Raw genomic sequence first — 15,441 nt, 5'->3', positions numbered from 1 at the left:
CACTGCAGGAGGCATTATAAATCTCATTATAAATTCTGAGGCGGTATTTTAAAGCGTTCATCCTCACAGGCACCGGCTTGTTTAACGTCCCAAATTTACCACTTACAGCATTTTTAAGCTTTCTTTATACGAGTTTGTAAAGCCCTTGACAAATCCCGCTTTTACAAATTCAAATTCAATGTCCTTTTAAAATGAATTTAAACCCCCATAAGGCCCCGGGAGCATAAATCCCCAGCCGAAATTCATTTAAGATATGATTAAAGATGTGACATGCTCTCTAACTCGTGTTTTATGTTTGTTGTTCACCCTGAAAGGTCAACTTTTAATGATACTGAATGGTTTACCAATCCAGATCTGTGTGTTCGTATTGCATTTATAAGGGAAAAACAAACCTGAAACGCACACATCTGCCTGCGAATCTCTTATAAACGCTATTTATGACCACTGGAGAATGAACGAGAGAAGAAAGATGACGTTCGGGATGGTGTTTAATCAGCCAAAGAAACAGCGCAGGGTCGTTTGTTTTTGCAGAGGAAAAGAGTCATCGATTATTCTGACGCTCGTCTGCTCGTCTTGAGCTTGTTAAGGGCACGGTTATGTTTTATGTGCATGTGACTGCTAATATATAACGCAGACTTATTAAAGCTACTCGACAGTCATTCAGAGATCCTCTGTTAGACGTCTGCGATGGGCTAAACGGGCTGTGTAATCGTTGTGGAGAGTCATTAAGTGATAATCAAACCATGCAAAGGTGATGTGAGAGGGGGAAAACAAAAATAAATGTTCACCATTAATTGTTTTTGAATTAAGGAGAACCTATTATGACCATTTTTCTTTACAAGGTATAAAACAAGTCTCTGATGTCCCAAGAGGAGGGGTCTCAAACTCAAATTGGCAAGGGGCTATTTCAGTGACTGAAAATTCATAGGAGGGCCGTTTTAACATTCAAGCACAAAAAAAAAGTGGAAACCTGACATAATTGATGCATCTTAGGACAACAGAGATGCCTTTTATATTTTAAGCATTACCTGTCACAAGCGATAATGCAAGTCAGCATGTTTATCTATCACATATCAGCTGCTAAAATATATCCATGGTTGTTATATGTATACACACACTCAGGGCCCTATCATACACCCTGCGCAATGAGACGCAAGGCACAACACAAATGTTTGCTAGTTTCAGCTTGGCGCAAGAGTCAATTTGACGTTTTGCACTACGCTGTTTAAATAGCAAATGCATTTGCGCTCATATGTGCGCCCATAGGCGTTCTGGTCTAAAAAAGGAGGCGTGTTATTTTGAGGAACTAAATTACACTGTTCAATAGACCAAATCAAAGCAGGTCTAAAGTCCAGCGCAGAGCGCATCAGTTGTGCGCCTCGCTTAAACATTGCTTAATACACACACAAGATGCACAGCAATAAGCAAATATCCTTACATATGAAAAAGAATTAAAGGATTAAAATATTACAAACATTATTATTTTCTAGCCTACATGAATATAAAAACCATACTTTCATGACTTCTTCATCTCAGGGGGCTTTTTTCGTTTATTCATGACAATTTGCTTTTCATTCATTCATTCATTCATTCATTCATTCATTCATTTTCTTATCGGCTTAGTCCCTTTATTAATCCAGGGACGCCACAGGGGAATGAACCGCCAACTTATCCAGCATGTTTTTACGCAGCGGATGCTCTTCCAGCTGCAACCCATCTCTAGGAACAATGTAATTTTAACGTAATAATAATAATAATAATAATAATAATAATTATTATTATTATTATTATAAAATACAATTTAAATAAATAAATAAATAAATAAATAAATAAATAAATAAATAAATAAATAAATAAATAAAATAAATATTTAGTATTATTATAAAATATTAATATATTATTATTATTATTATAAAATACAATTTAAATAAATAAAAAAATAAAAAAATAAATAAAAATTATGATGATGATGATGATGATGATAAAAAATAATAATCTCCAAAATATAATTTAAACAAAATAATGTCACAACATCATTATAATAAAATTATGTAGTAAATGAACATGGTGCAATGTGATTTTAACATAATAATAATAATAATAATAATAATAATAATAATAATAATAATAATAATAATAATATTAATAATAATAATAATAATAGCTATTATTTTTATTTATTTTTTTCTCAATAGGGTAAAAGTATGCAGAAGGAGTTTTATCTTGTCAGTAACCTGGGTCAAGCACTTCCGGTGAACTGTATGCAGTTACAAAATCGACGCATTTAAGGTCTGTTTTCTTTAAAAAACAATGATCGAAGTTTATCAGTATGGGAAGAAACACTAGCTGTGTATGTTCCCTATAGTGTGTATCCTTGCACTAGATACAGCAGCCCTAAAAAATGCTCATTTACAGCTTCTTTTCCCTGTACAATCCACACACATGCAGGTGCACGTACAGTATGTAACAGTGTGTTTTTCCATGTGGAGCTTTAAATAATCACACTGACCAACAGTTCTCCTCTTCATATTACGTTACAGCACACAGTTTTCCTCTCAGAATGATTTTCCCCAGCCCTGCTTTTCAAGCTCTCAGTGTTTACATCTCACTCTTAAATATTTCAATCCACACTCCACAAAATCCTGAATCATACATGAAGCTTTGAAGCTGGTCACGATGAAATATAACAAAGCCCTCAAAATCACTCCAGCACCGGCAGAAAACCCTCATCTGACCAGCCGATATTACACAACGAGACAAATCACATCTAATTATTTTTTTGGGTGTTGGAAAGCGCTGATTGTGCAGTATCCACCGCCGCTGCTGCCGTATGTGTGTGTGTGTGTTTTATTCACCGGAGATTTATACTAAGTGGAAAATCTGAAATGGGGTTTTTGGGAGCAGGATTATGGGTCTATTATAAAGGGTTAAAGTATGATGATAGTTTGTTTCTGTCTTTGATGGAGCGTCTGCACCGCTGGGAAACAAACACGAAAGCGCACACACATTTATCAAGTGCTACTGCAGGAGTAGCTTATTATGGCAAGCTGCTTTAACATTTAATCCAAATCCAAACATACTGGCATCCATTTTCACTTTACTATTGTATTTTCCATTAGTACTAATTAATTAGCAAGTGGTTCTTATTCTTTGGGATCTTGTACATTTTTAAATAGATACTGTACTAATTAATCATTACATAGCAGCTAATATCTATTAGATACTGGTACTTATATTTATTAGTACTGTAAATACCATACTATTAGCTGCTATTTGTGCTATTAACCCTCACGCCTGTTTCACAACGCAAGCGTCAGCGGCGTGTGAGCAGAGCGTGAGCAGCGCGTGTGTTTTCGGCGTCCATGTTAACAAATGAGAGCTTTCATACCGCACGCAGCAGCAGCGCGTCAGAGCGAGGTGTAAGCGTCGCCGAAGAAGCAGTGCAGCGATAGTTTCGGCGCTGGGTCTATTTTTGACGCGCTGCTCACGCTCAATTAAAGTGACAGTGCTATGATAATGACCAAAACACATTGAATGACAGTAAAAACTAGCAATTTTACCCAATAAATGCGTTAATAATGTCAAATGGTTTATATATAGTCATTCAAATGAACTTAAAACTATTAAAAACGGCAACAAACATTTATTTAGGCCCGAACTACAAAACCAAATGTAAAACTATTTTACTATCAGTTTTGCTTAAGTTGCACACTAGTGTTGTAGGAGAGGGGAAATGGAATATTTACGGGATTTGTAGTCCATAGCGAAGTGTATTGTGGGTAGTGTAGTGCGACACGCATGCTGGATTATGTGAGCTCGCTGTGTTCTGTGAAGCTGAGCAGAGCAAGAAAGTTTTAATCGGCTTTGTTTAATGTTCACTCGAATTATTCCTACCGGGAGCTGTTTGCACTGTGAACCTGACAACATGAAAATAAGTAAAAGAATGGCATGCATTGGTTACTTTTGTCCGTCTCATCCTCTGCACGAGCATGAATTATCGAGCAGTTATTCTGCCGTTGGACATCACTGAAGCGGAGAAAGTAACACTAGATTGATCATGTATAAATATCATTATAACTATATTGTATAAATATGATTATAACTAGGTCTACAGCAACTTGATAATCAAAAAACAAATGACATGATATCACAGGCAATTGTCCTCTGACTGTAGACACTTCTCATATAAGTTAGCTTGAGAAGCATACAGTACTATTTGATATATAAAATTAGTAAAATAAACATTTGCAGGTTAAAGAAACAGCATAGGAGGGGCCTTGGTGCAGATGAAAAGTTTAAAAAGTGTATTTGTATATAGAGAGACATGGGCAAGTAGATAGAATAGACAGAGATAGGTTGATCTCTGCAGCAGCTGCCGAAGAGCTGCGCGCTGCAGACGCAGCTGGTGTGAAAGGCAAACGCCTGCGTGCTGCTACTGCTCGACATACGTGCTGCTCACTCTCTGCTCACGCGCCGCTGACGCTTGCGGTGTGAAACAGGCGTCAGGGGTCGGCGACTGCATGTATGCGGTTTGAGGCGTCTTCTCCTGATAACACCAAAGATAAATTAAATTACACTTTCAGTTTTTATCATACAAATAGGAGCAATACGTTAATTGAATCTGTTAGGTGTCGACTTTTTTGCGTACACTCACAATAACACCAAAAGTGTGCAAAAAAAGGAAAACAAACAGTGTAGGCATTCTTTGTTTTCTCTCTTGGTGAACTTCTTTTAGAAATGCGCCAATAAAATGAGCCAAAACTCTGCAAAAACAAAACACACAGACATGAGACATATATCTATAGAAAGCTTGAAGTGTCTTTTTTTAAATGCAGTAAGTGCATGATGAAAATAAATATTGTTTGATGAAGTAATCAGTTTAAAACCAACACTATGTATAGTTTCTCAGTCTCAGGGTTTGTTGTTACAATCATCCACGTGAGACTCGCACGACATGTAAACTGTGGTCAGAAAAACCAGTGGAATATCCACAAATACATTAGAGATATAGATGAGAGTCATACCTGCATAATGCTTAGAAGGTGCAATTTCTTACTCATAGTAGCCCCTTTCACACAGTGATACCGGTTAATTTCTGGAAAATTTCCGGAATGACTTTACTGGTATATTGAAAAAAGCGCTGTTCATACAGGCGAGGACATTACGGAAATTTTCCGGAAAAGAGCATTCACACATCCATTCCAAAATAGCGATAAATTCTGACATCATTCACCACAAATGAGCTTTAAACGGCTGCACTTGTATTTGCAAACATTTGACTAAATTACAAACTCTGTGGATGATCAATATTGTGAACAACTTTCGCAGGATCACTTTCGCATGTTCAGGCGCTCATAGGCGCACGCAAAGCTTGAAGGTAAACAAACAACGGCTTATCATAAGCATTTCATCGATGATTATTTACACAGTTGGCATTAAGAAGAACATATTAACGTGATCTGACTAACTTCTAGCAGCTAAATGTGTCTGGAAAAATATTCAAAGGCTTTTATTCTCACAAACCGCGCGGACGTAAATGCGTCTGACTGTTGTGATTGGCTAAAGCAGACGTCTCACGTCAGCACGTTCTAGACGTGTACGCGCTTATTACGGGAATCTTCCTTCTGCATTCACACAGCGCAGCATTCCGGCAAATTGCCGGTAATGTTACAACTTCTCTTTCCGGAAAATAGCCAGAACGAATTTACCGGTATTTTCAAAAAGGGCCTGATCACACATACAACCTTTCCACAACCTTTCCGGAAAATTGCCGGCAATTTTCCGGAAAGGTCTGTATGTGTGAAAGGGGCTATTGAAAACAAATGTTGTCTAGCTAGGTAATCCTTAGAATTCTCCCAGCAGAGCTCACATCACGGCAGCTCCTCCCATGTCTGCCATTTGTACAAACGATGACGATAGCTGCCTGAACTCGTGCATAAACAAATGCAGCACGCTAGCTAGAACAGTTGTTTCATTTTTATTCTCAAGAATAGATTAGAATTATGACCCATTTGACCTCACGGGACCACTGTGATCTGATGCTGCTTTATTCAGAACGTGACGCATGTTATTTATTAGATTTTTTTATTTATTTTGCCGTAGTTGAACCAGTCGAAGTTTGAAAAGAGTTATCCAAGGCTGGGCAAAATATTTCAAAGATCTTAAAATATTATTTTGATTTAAATTAATTGTTTTTCATGTTTAACGTGTTATTTATTCGAGTGTTTAAAGCTTTTGTCATTTTTCAGTGTCTCAGAGTCATTCAGAAATTATTATTAAATGCGGGATTAAGGCACAAGAGAGTTTTTATTACAACAGTGTTGCAAACACATTTTATACCATTTCAAATATTATTATTTTTTTATACATACAGTAATAAGTGAACATACATTGTTTACCCACAGTGTTTACATGGTCATAATACAGCAAGCATTTAGCTTGGGCTAGCTTTTGTAGCTGGACAATGACCTTGATGGTTGAACATTAGCTGTGGGGGAGTGTCTTTTGTCTCTCCAGGTGTTAATTGTTCATGACCATCGTCACTCCCACGTATACAGTATTCTGACCCAGACACCGAGGCCCTGTTTACACTAATGCGTTATTGTTTTAAAACGCATAGATTTTGCTACGGTTACGCCATCCGTCCACACTACACCGGAGTTTTCGAGTGCCGAAAACTGAGCGATTTGGAAATTCTGGAGAGGCCGTTTAAATATGCTGCAGTGCATGCCTGAGTGTGTGTGTGTGTGTGTGTGTGTGTGTGTGTGTGTGTGTGTGTTTGTGTTTGTGTTTGTTTTTGTGACATATCAGGACACAAATCTGTATAATGACATGGGTATGACATAAATATTACAAAAAGGAGGTGAAATATGGGGACATTGGTGATGTCGTCATTTCTCAAAAAGCTTATAAATCCCACAGAATGAGTTTAATCAGAGAGTAAAGCTGCACACAGTCTCCTGTGATGGTTGGGTTTAGGGGTAGGGTCAGGTGAGGTCAATACAATATACGGTTTGGACAGTATAAAATGGATGGAAACCTATGTAATTTACCCACTTTTCACTAAAACAAACGTGTGTGTGTGTGTGTGTGTGTGTGTGTGTCTGTGTGGTCACGTGATGTGCGTTTTCAGTAGTTTGGTGAAGACTGAGAGTTGTTCGGAAACACTGAGTGTGGACGCAGAGTGTTTTCATTCTTAAACGGCATTTTAAACCTAAAACGTACTAGTGTAAACGGGGCCCGGTTTTACAAATTGTAATTCATTGTAATGTTTTCTTTGAATGAGAGAACAGAATAATTTTCACATAATTGGGAAGTAAATATTCTAGCCTACAACACTGGTTTCTTAAAAGTCTTGTTCAGGCACATTCAGTGTGTTTTTGGACCATATTTCAGCTATTTTTTTTCTCCAATACCTACTAACCAGGCATTTTTTTTCCTAAAAAATGCAACCGTGTACATCAATATTTCTCACATATTATTGTAGCAAAGTTTGTGCTGAATACAAAAAAAAATAATAGTAAAAAATGTGTTGGCCAGTGCTATGTAATAAGTAGCTGAAATAAGCACAAATGTCAGGGCATGTCATAACATCTTAGGGGCCCCAAAATCACCTCAGACGCCAGAGGGGTAAATAGACACTGATTATCCATTAGATACTAGTAAAAACATAGTAAAACACATTGTAAATTTACTTTAAAAGAGACTGTACATGTACAAGCACACTGTAAATTCATTAATTCGTTTGTTTTCTTTTCGGCTAAGTCCTTAAACTGGGGTCACCACAGCAGAATTAACCACCAGAATTCACCTATACCACATGTCTTGGACTCCACTGGAGCGCCTGGAGGAAACCCAACGCGAACACGGGGAGAACATACAAACTCCACACAGAAACGCCAACTGACCCAGCCGAGGCTTGAACCAGCGACCCTCTTGCTGTGTGGCAACAGCGCTACCCACTGCGCCACCGCACAGCCACACTGTAAATTAATTATTACAATTATTATTATTACAATTATTACAATATTTATTTACACTGTGCTTGTAAATTTACTGTCTTACTAGCAACCAAAATTGCTACTGTAAACTTTACAGTATTTTACAGTGTATTATTAGATAGTAGCTATTTTTTAGCTACTACTACTTCATAAATAGGCATTAGTACTTATTTGTTAGATACTAGTAATAATTATTAGATAGTATTCATTAAATACTGGTAACAGTATCTGTAACACGGTAACTACACATGATAAAAGGTGTCTTCCATGTTAAAAGGAGCTTTTGTCCTAATCATCTGCGAATGTGACGTGTGAAATTACTAATTTAGAAATGCTTTCTATTTCTTTGACGTCGCAGCAGAACAACAGCATAAACTACAATGATCACCTCAGGTACTGATTATGGGCTTTATTTAGTGTTAAATATCCCCAATTTGAATTTAAACACCATTTTACATGACATTCTGGAGGCTGCGAAATACGTCCCGGGAGGTACGTATTTGTGCAGTTTTTGTTTTCGCGAATCTACGAGAGGCCTCTGTGCCGCGCTTTTTCGTGTCTCGAACACTTCTCGGGAGCATGCGCTGTTCGCGCCCACAGTGTTCTCGCACGAAAAGCCTCCGGAGACCGTTGTCGAGCGACCGTCTGTCCGACTGACAGACTGAATGACTGAGCAATTGACTGGGCGGCCGGCCAATCAGCTGACCCAGCCACCCTCCTCCTCCTCCTTCCCCAAACCCAAGCGACGATTTAAAAAAGCCGTCCAGAAAAGAAAAGCAAAAGCCCTCGTCAGATTTTGACCGCGTTTTCGGATTTTGCTGCATTCTCGCCCGTCACGAACTCGTTCACTTTTAGTTTTTGCATTCTGTTTTTCATGTTACCTGATATCTGGAACCGCTCTTCCCCGGACTCGAACCCGGACCGGGCCTCCGCTCCGCCAACGTAACACTACGAGCTAAGCAGACAAACTGGTTGCAGCGGGAAAGCCCTCCACACGGAGGTGAGTGAGCTGTCAGAAGAGGAGCGGTGTCACACCGCCCCGTACATTCGCTCGAAAAAAAACAAATGCGACCATACATACCTCGGGCCATGTAAATCGCGGTCTCCAGAAACGTCTGCGGAGCTACGTTTTCAGAATGAGCTTGGGTTGCATGTATTGCCATAATACTGAAAGCAGCAGCGGATATATTCACCTCAGATCTTGAAAATAAAATAACTAGCAGACCGTCATTCAGTGCAAACCAACACCGCTAGTCACTCAGCAGCCTATTAAAAATGTTAAAGAGGTTTAATATGTATTAGTTAGATTAAAAGCCTATACCATTTCCTTGGGAGTGCAGTGGCTGGTATTTAAATGTTTCTGTCATGCCACGTTGTATTTTATGCAGACAACCAATATGCTTGAATCAAGCTGTAATAGCTAATCGCAGACATGAAGGTAACTGCTAGCTTGTCTGCTACAGGCTGAGTCACCTTTTCCCATCCAGATCAGCGACGGATTGAGAGTGACTTGTGTGGTAACAGATGGCGAAGACACCCTTTAGACAGCAAAGCCTCCTGTTCGCGTGGATATTGGCTTGGGCCGCTGTAGATTTAGCCAGCAGCAGGTACACTGTAGACAAACAAGCAATCAAAGCCAAGCCTCCCGTCTCGACTCCTGCAGAGCTCAGAAGAAAACCAACGGAAAACAACGGCTAAGAAACTCTCTGTAGAGATTCCTCACATTACAGCAGCCGCTCAACAAAGTCATACAGAGAACTATATCTGACCTGCCACCAAACTTCACCAGCTTTAAGAATAATCTATGCTGTAGTTACTACTGAAACTGTGGTATTAGCCAGTATTTTACTTAAAAAACAAGGATTGTTAGAACTGAAGTGTGTAGTGAACTTATAAATCTGAACTGGCTGGATTTAAACAAACAAATGAAGTTTAGTAATGATCAACTTAATTTAGTTGTTTAAATTCAGCCCAAATAAAGTGTTTGCAACCACTTTAAGACAATTTATTAAATCCAATGAAGTTTTTTTTTTTCAGTGTGGCCTGAAATACACAATTGTTTTGATGTCTGGTGCAATCAAAGACAGTGTATATGACCCTTCATTATTCTAATCCATGCTACTCAGTAATTGCTGGCAATTCATTGTTGTAAAATAAGCCAAGAGTACTACAAAAAGCCGAACCAACCAAGGTTATTTTATTTGATGAAATCTAACGAGAAAACGAAAATAAATTTTTAAATAGTTGTCGTTAACAGACAGAACTAACTGAAACTAACTAAAATTATTGCAAAAACATCCTTTGTTTTCATATTTGTAAATGTATTTAATACATAATCTTACTTTAAACTGCTTAGAAGTAAATATAATTCGCGCAGCAGGTGTTTGACCCTTTCGCACCTCTGTAAGTCTGTAATCTTGCTGCCATTGGCCAGATAGAGCCGGCTCTCCTCCAGTCAGTCCTCGCTGTTGCTCCCACGACAAAAACGACAAGTGGTCATGGCAGCAGCATGGTGACAACATTAAATACAGACACTTAAAACTATTACTTTAACACATTTGTGCCCGATAATGGGTTTTATTCCTGTATCGCGAACAAATCTTTTTAACCGGATCTTCTAAGTAAACCGGTTGACCTAGTTCACCAAAACGAACTGAATCATTTGAAACGATTTGCGTCTCCTTTAAGCACTTATCCAAAAACTAAACTTAAACATCAGCACCGCAGGTAAACCAAGTGCTTAAATGAGAGGATCTGGTGAAAAAAAAACTTAAGTTTATTTCATAACAGAAAATCGTAATGAAATTTAAATAAGTGAATCATGATTCTGTTGGGTTGCAAAACTTTACTGTAAGACATTTTTCAGATCATGATATTGATGTTTTGAGTCCTAACATCCGTGTTAAATATCTGAACTTCCCAGCACTACTGTTTATTTTACCTCAGAAGCAGCTTTGCACACATATTGTACTTAGGGCTGCTATCTTGTGGGCTGTAGTATTTGAATTTGAGGATGGGTATGGTTTTGGCAGATGATAGTGTTCATGTGTCCTCTGAATTCAGGTTTCAAAAAATGTATGACTGAGTTTTTATTATACAATATTTATTCTATTGACTTTAAATCTTGCACCTAACAAATATCCTTATTTATCTTTCACATTTTTTTATGCGATATTCCAATATGGCTATTAAGGTACCTTATTTTGCAGTGAGTCATGTTGGCAGGTTTGGTTAGGTTTATAAGGTTTAGTTCGTGTCTCGAACGCCTCTCAGGAGTGCGCGCCATTCGCGCCCGCGCTGTGCCGGGCTTTTTCGTGTCTCGAACACTTCTCGGGAGCATGCACCATTCGCGGCCACAGTGTTCTCGCACGAAAAGCCACTGGAGGCCGCTGTCGAGCGACCGTCTGTCTGACTGACGGACTGAATTACTGAACGATCGACTGGGCGGCCGGCTAATCGGCCAATCAGCCGACCCAGCCACCCTCCTCCTCCTTCCCTAAACCCAAGCGACAATTTACAAAAGCCGTCCAGAAAACAAAAGCAAAAGCCCTTGTCCGATTTTGACCGCAGTTTCGGATTTTGCCGCATTCTCGCCCCGTCACGAACTCGTTCGCTTTTAGTTTTTTGGTTCTGTTTTTCATGTTACCTGATTTCTAAAACCGCTTTTCCCCGGACTCGAAGCCGGTCGTCGCCGCGGCTGGCTCCTCCTCTTCTGGGCCTCCGCTCCGTCGATGTAACACTACGAGCTAAGCGGACAAACTGGTTGCGGCGGGAAAGCCCTAATTGTACTTAGGGCTGCTATCTTGTGGGCTGTAGTATTTGAATTTGAGGATGGGGGTATGGTTTTGGTAGATGATAGTGTTCATGTGTCCTCTGAATTCAGGTTTCAAAAAATGTATGACTGAGTTTTTATTATACAATATTTATTCTATTGACTTTAAATCTTGCTGCTAACAAATATCCTTATTTATATTTCATGTTTTTTTATGCGATATTCCAATATGCGCATTAAAATAGATTTATGGAAACACCTTATGGCCGCTCAATAGATGATAAAGAAGCTGATGGGAAATATAATCTACATTTTCGTTTTATTTTTCCAGCCCGTGTGTATACCTTTCTTCTTGGCTATTAAAGTACCTTATTTTGCAGTGAGTCATGTTGGCAGGTTTGGTTGGGTTTATAAGGTTTAGTTCTCCTGACTGACGTTTTGAAAACTCTTCAGAGGAAGCGGACGGGTTTGAACACTTTACTGTGAAGAATTTCTGTATCCGCGCTCACCTACAGTACACCTTCTTTCTGCCATTTTTTCCTGCTTTCAGCCATGTCCTCTTCTGATGTCATCTTATGTAATTTCTTACATAACAAATCCTCCGTCTCTCTCCCCCGTCCCTCAATCCCATTTCTGACAGAGTAATTCTGCTCCTGCAGCCTTCTGATTTGGATGTAATTGTTTCAATCACAATGTATGAATAATTTAGTCTCTAGAAAATTACGAATTCATCAGGGAGAACTTTGATTTCCCCCGACCGAATCCCATCTCTCTTTCTCTCATTCTCTCTCCTTCTACAAACACCTGTCCTTCGTGCGCTGTGGTTTTACGCCAGCGGACACATCTGACACTGATATGCATGACTGCGGGTAGTATTTCAGTTCAGGTGCATGTGGGGATTTGCTATTCCAGATGTTTAGTGGTCATTTGTCAAAAAGTCGACGTGACTCACACCACTGACTCCTAGTTAAAGGGATAGTTCACTCAGAAAATGAAATCACATGCTCACTTGTGTTGATGACTAAAATATGAGATCTGAACAATGCAATGAAACTACAAGAAGTAATGAAAATAAATAAATAAATCAACAACATCTATTTCGACTATCTACTTGTGCATGTTTTAAATTTATATTTCCTATAATAATAATAATTTCTTACATTTATATAGTGCTTTGCACATTTTGCAGCTGATTGGTGGAGAGAAGACAGAGCAATGAAGCCAATTATGATATATGGATGGTTAGAAGGCCATGATAGACAGAGGCCACAGGGCAAATTTGGCCAGGATGTCAGGGTTAAAACCCTACTCTATGTATTATTATTATTATTATTATTATTATTATTATTATTATTATTATTATTATTATTATTATTATTATTATTATTATTATTATTATTATTATTATTATTGGCGAGGCAGTGGCGCAGTACGTAGTGCTGTCGCCTCACTGCAAGAAGGTCGCTGGGTCGCTGCTTCAAACCTCGGCTCAGTTGGTGTTTCTGTATGGAGTTTGCAATATCTCCCTGCCTTCGCGCGGGTTTCCTCCGGGTGCTTTGGTTTCCCCCACAGTCCAAATACATGTGGTACAGGTGAATTGGGTAGGCTAAATTGTCCGTAGTGTATGAGTGTGTGTGTGAATGTGTGTGGATGTTTCCCAGAGATAGGTTGCAGCTGGAAGGGCATCTGCTGCGTAAAAACTTGCTGGATAAGTTGGCGGTTCATTCCGCTGTGGCAACCCCTTATTAATAAAGGGACTAAGACGACAAGAAAATGAATGAATGAATTATTATTATTATTATTATTATTATTATTATTATTATTATTGTTTCCTTTATTTAGCCAGGAGATCACATTGAGACAGTTTTGTCTCTTCCTCCGGTGAGAGCAGGCGGCACATAAGGTTTTACATAAAAATCACAAATAACAATACAACAAAATTACGAAATCACCATTCGTAAAAGGTCAGATCATAAAAAACAATTACAACTATCCTTTAAGACGTTGTACAGAAGATATTTAAAACTACTCAGAGTCGGAAGTGTGTCAAGATTAAGCTGATTTTGCAGGTCATTCCAAGCCCTAGGAGCATAAAAGGAAAAAGCACGTTTGCCAAGTTCTGACAATACCCTTGGCACTGTTAAACGAATACAGAAAGCAGATCTACACCCTCAGAAATAAAGGTACACTAGCCGCCACTGGGGTGGTACCTTTTCGAAAGGTACACATTTGTACTTAAAGTGTCCATATTGGTACCTCAAAAGTATATATTACTACCTACACATTTTAAAAGGAACACTTTTGTATTCAATGTGTTCAATATTTTAATGAGGGCCTCTCGTACTCTATAATTGTGGACATGATGTCAAGTCTAACCGGTGTAAACATCTGCTTGTGGACTCTTAACAGTAAACTGAATGAAGCCGGTGTTACAGTTTAACTAGTGTCCATGTTAACTGAGGCCCCTTTCCAGATGTAAACTATTGACGTTTGCAGATTGGCAGATTCATCACTTTTTCACAGCAACAAATTATGCCCAAACCAAATAAATATTCTTATTACTTGGTGTCAGTGTACACATTATTGATTTTAATATTTGTGTGGCCGAACAGTATATAACCAAAATTAATGTAAAGAAGTAATTATAATTGACATGTCATCAACGGGATTCGAACCCAAGTCAAAAGGTTCTGCACAAGTATCAACCGACCTATCTAACTGAGCTACACAGGTCTACATACTGGGATAGGTTTTGATATCTTTATCAGTCAACATGTGCCGTGTTTTGATTGTTTCCATGTACTAGAGTTTTTTCATGTTTCTACACACTCTCATGCTGATATTCTTTCAGAATAGCTCTAATATGTTTTATCGCACTTTGTCAAACCATGATTTTTATAGTTGTAGACTCATGGAAACCTGTGTCTACACACGAGTCACACACAAGCTGATATTTTCCAGTGTGTGTGGTACAGTACATTCCGGGTCACTCCAGGTGTGTGGTACATTCCACGTCACTTTCGGTGTGTGGTACATTCCCTTTCCGTAAGGCATTGTAAATTTGTTTTGGGAGTTGTAAAAGTGTTTTGCGTCTTGGTAATTTTTTTCTAAAATGTAAATTTGTTTTGTACTTGGTCAAATTGTTTTTCCTATGTAATTGTGTCTGATGATAGGTAAAAATGTTTTTCAAAATGTAAATTTGTCTCAAGATTTGTAAAAGTGTTTTACACTTTGTAATGTTGTTTTGCACTTGCCATTCAGCGTAGATAACCAATCTGAGAAATTGTACAGGCAGTGATGCATTCCCGTGTCTGCACCAGTGACAATGCGTATTGCTGCATGATAAATAGAATCTAGTTTTCTGAGTAGCGGTTGCATGCATATATAGATGATCACCATAGTCAATTATAGACAAAAATATTTTCTTTGCTAATTTCTTACGGGCTTTAAAGGGAAAAAAACATTTGACAAGTATAAGAAACCAGAAAAAAAACAGGACATCCTGGGATTTTTAACAGCCACAGAGAGACAGGACCTTAGTTTAAAGTCTCATCTAAAAGACAGCGCTCACTGAGCAGTATAAAGTTCCCTTCACTATATTGGGGCGTTAGGAACCACACAGATTGCTGGTTGAGTGCCCCCTGCTGGCCTAATTAACGCCACTTCTGA

General features: G+C 38.6%; 1 protein-coding gene and 1 long non-coding RNA gene across 6 annotated transcripts in view; both read left to right on the top strand.

Annotated features, from left to right (window-relative positions):
• LOC100333709 (leucine-rich repeat transmembrane neuronal protein 4) overlaps positions 1-15,441 on the top strand; it is a 464,907-nt gene that overhangs the window by 303,730 nt on the left and 145,736 nt on the right. The window contains exon 3 of one of the 5 annotated variants that reach the window (XM_087264118.1): positions 9,464-9,996. The exons of the other annotated variants lie outside the window; for them this stretch is intronic. The gene's annotated coding sequence lies outside the window, so the exon portion shown is untranslated. Of the gene's footprint in view, positions 1-9,463; positions 9,997-15,441 lie in introns of those variants that run through there. 5 annotated transcript variants of the gene reach the window in all.
• On the top strand, positions 2,194-7,505 carry LOC147842544 (uncharacterized). Its single transcript, XR_015497517.1, has 3 exons — positions 2,194-3,292; positions 4,507-5,773; positions 5,880-7,505. It is a non-coding gene; the product is annotated as an uncharacterized LOC147842544 (long non-coding RNA).

The sequence above is a fragment of the Danio rerio genome, chromosome 8 (genome assembly GCF_052040795.2).
Source record: "Danio rerio strain M-AB ecotype USA chromosome 8, GRCz13ab, whole genome shotgun sequence".
In the NCBI taxonomy this organism is placed as follows: domain Eukaryota; kingdom Metazoa; phylum Chordata; class Actinopteri; order Cypriniformes; family Danionidae; genus Danio; species Danio rerio.
Note: the sequence above shows the minus strand (reverse complement) of the source record. Positions and strands in the feature narration are given on the sequence as shown.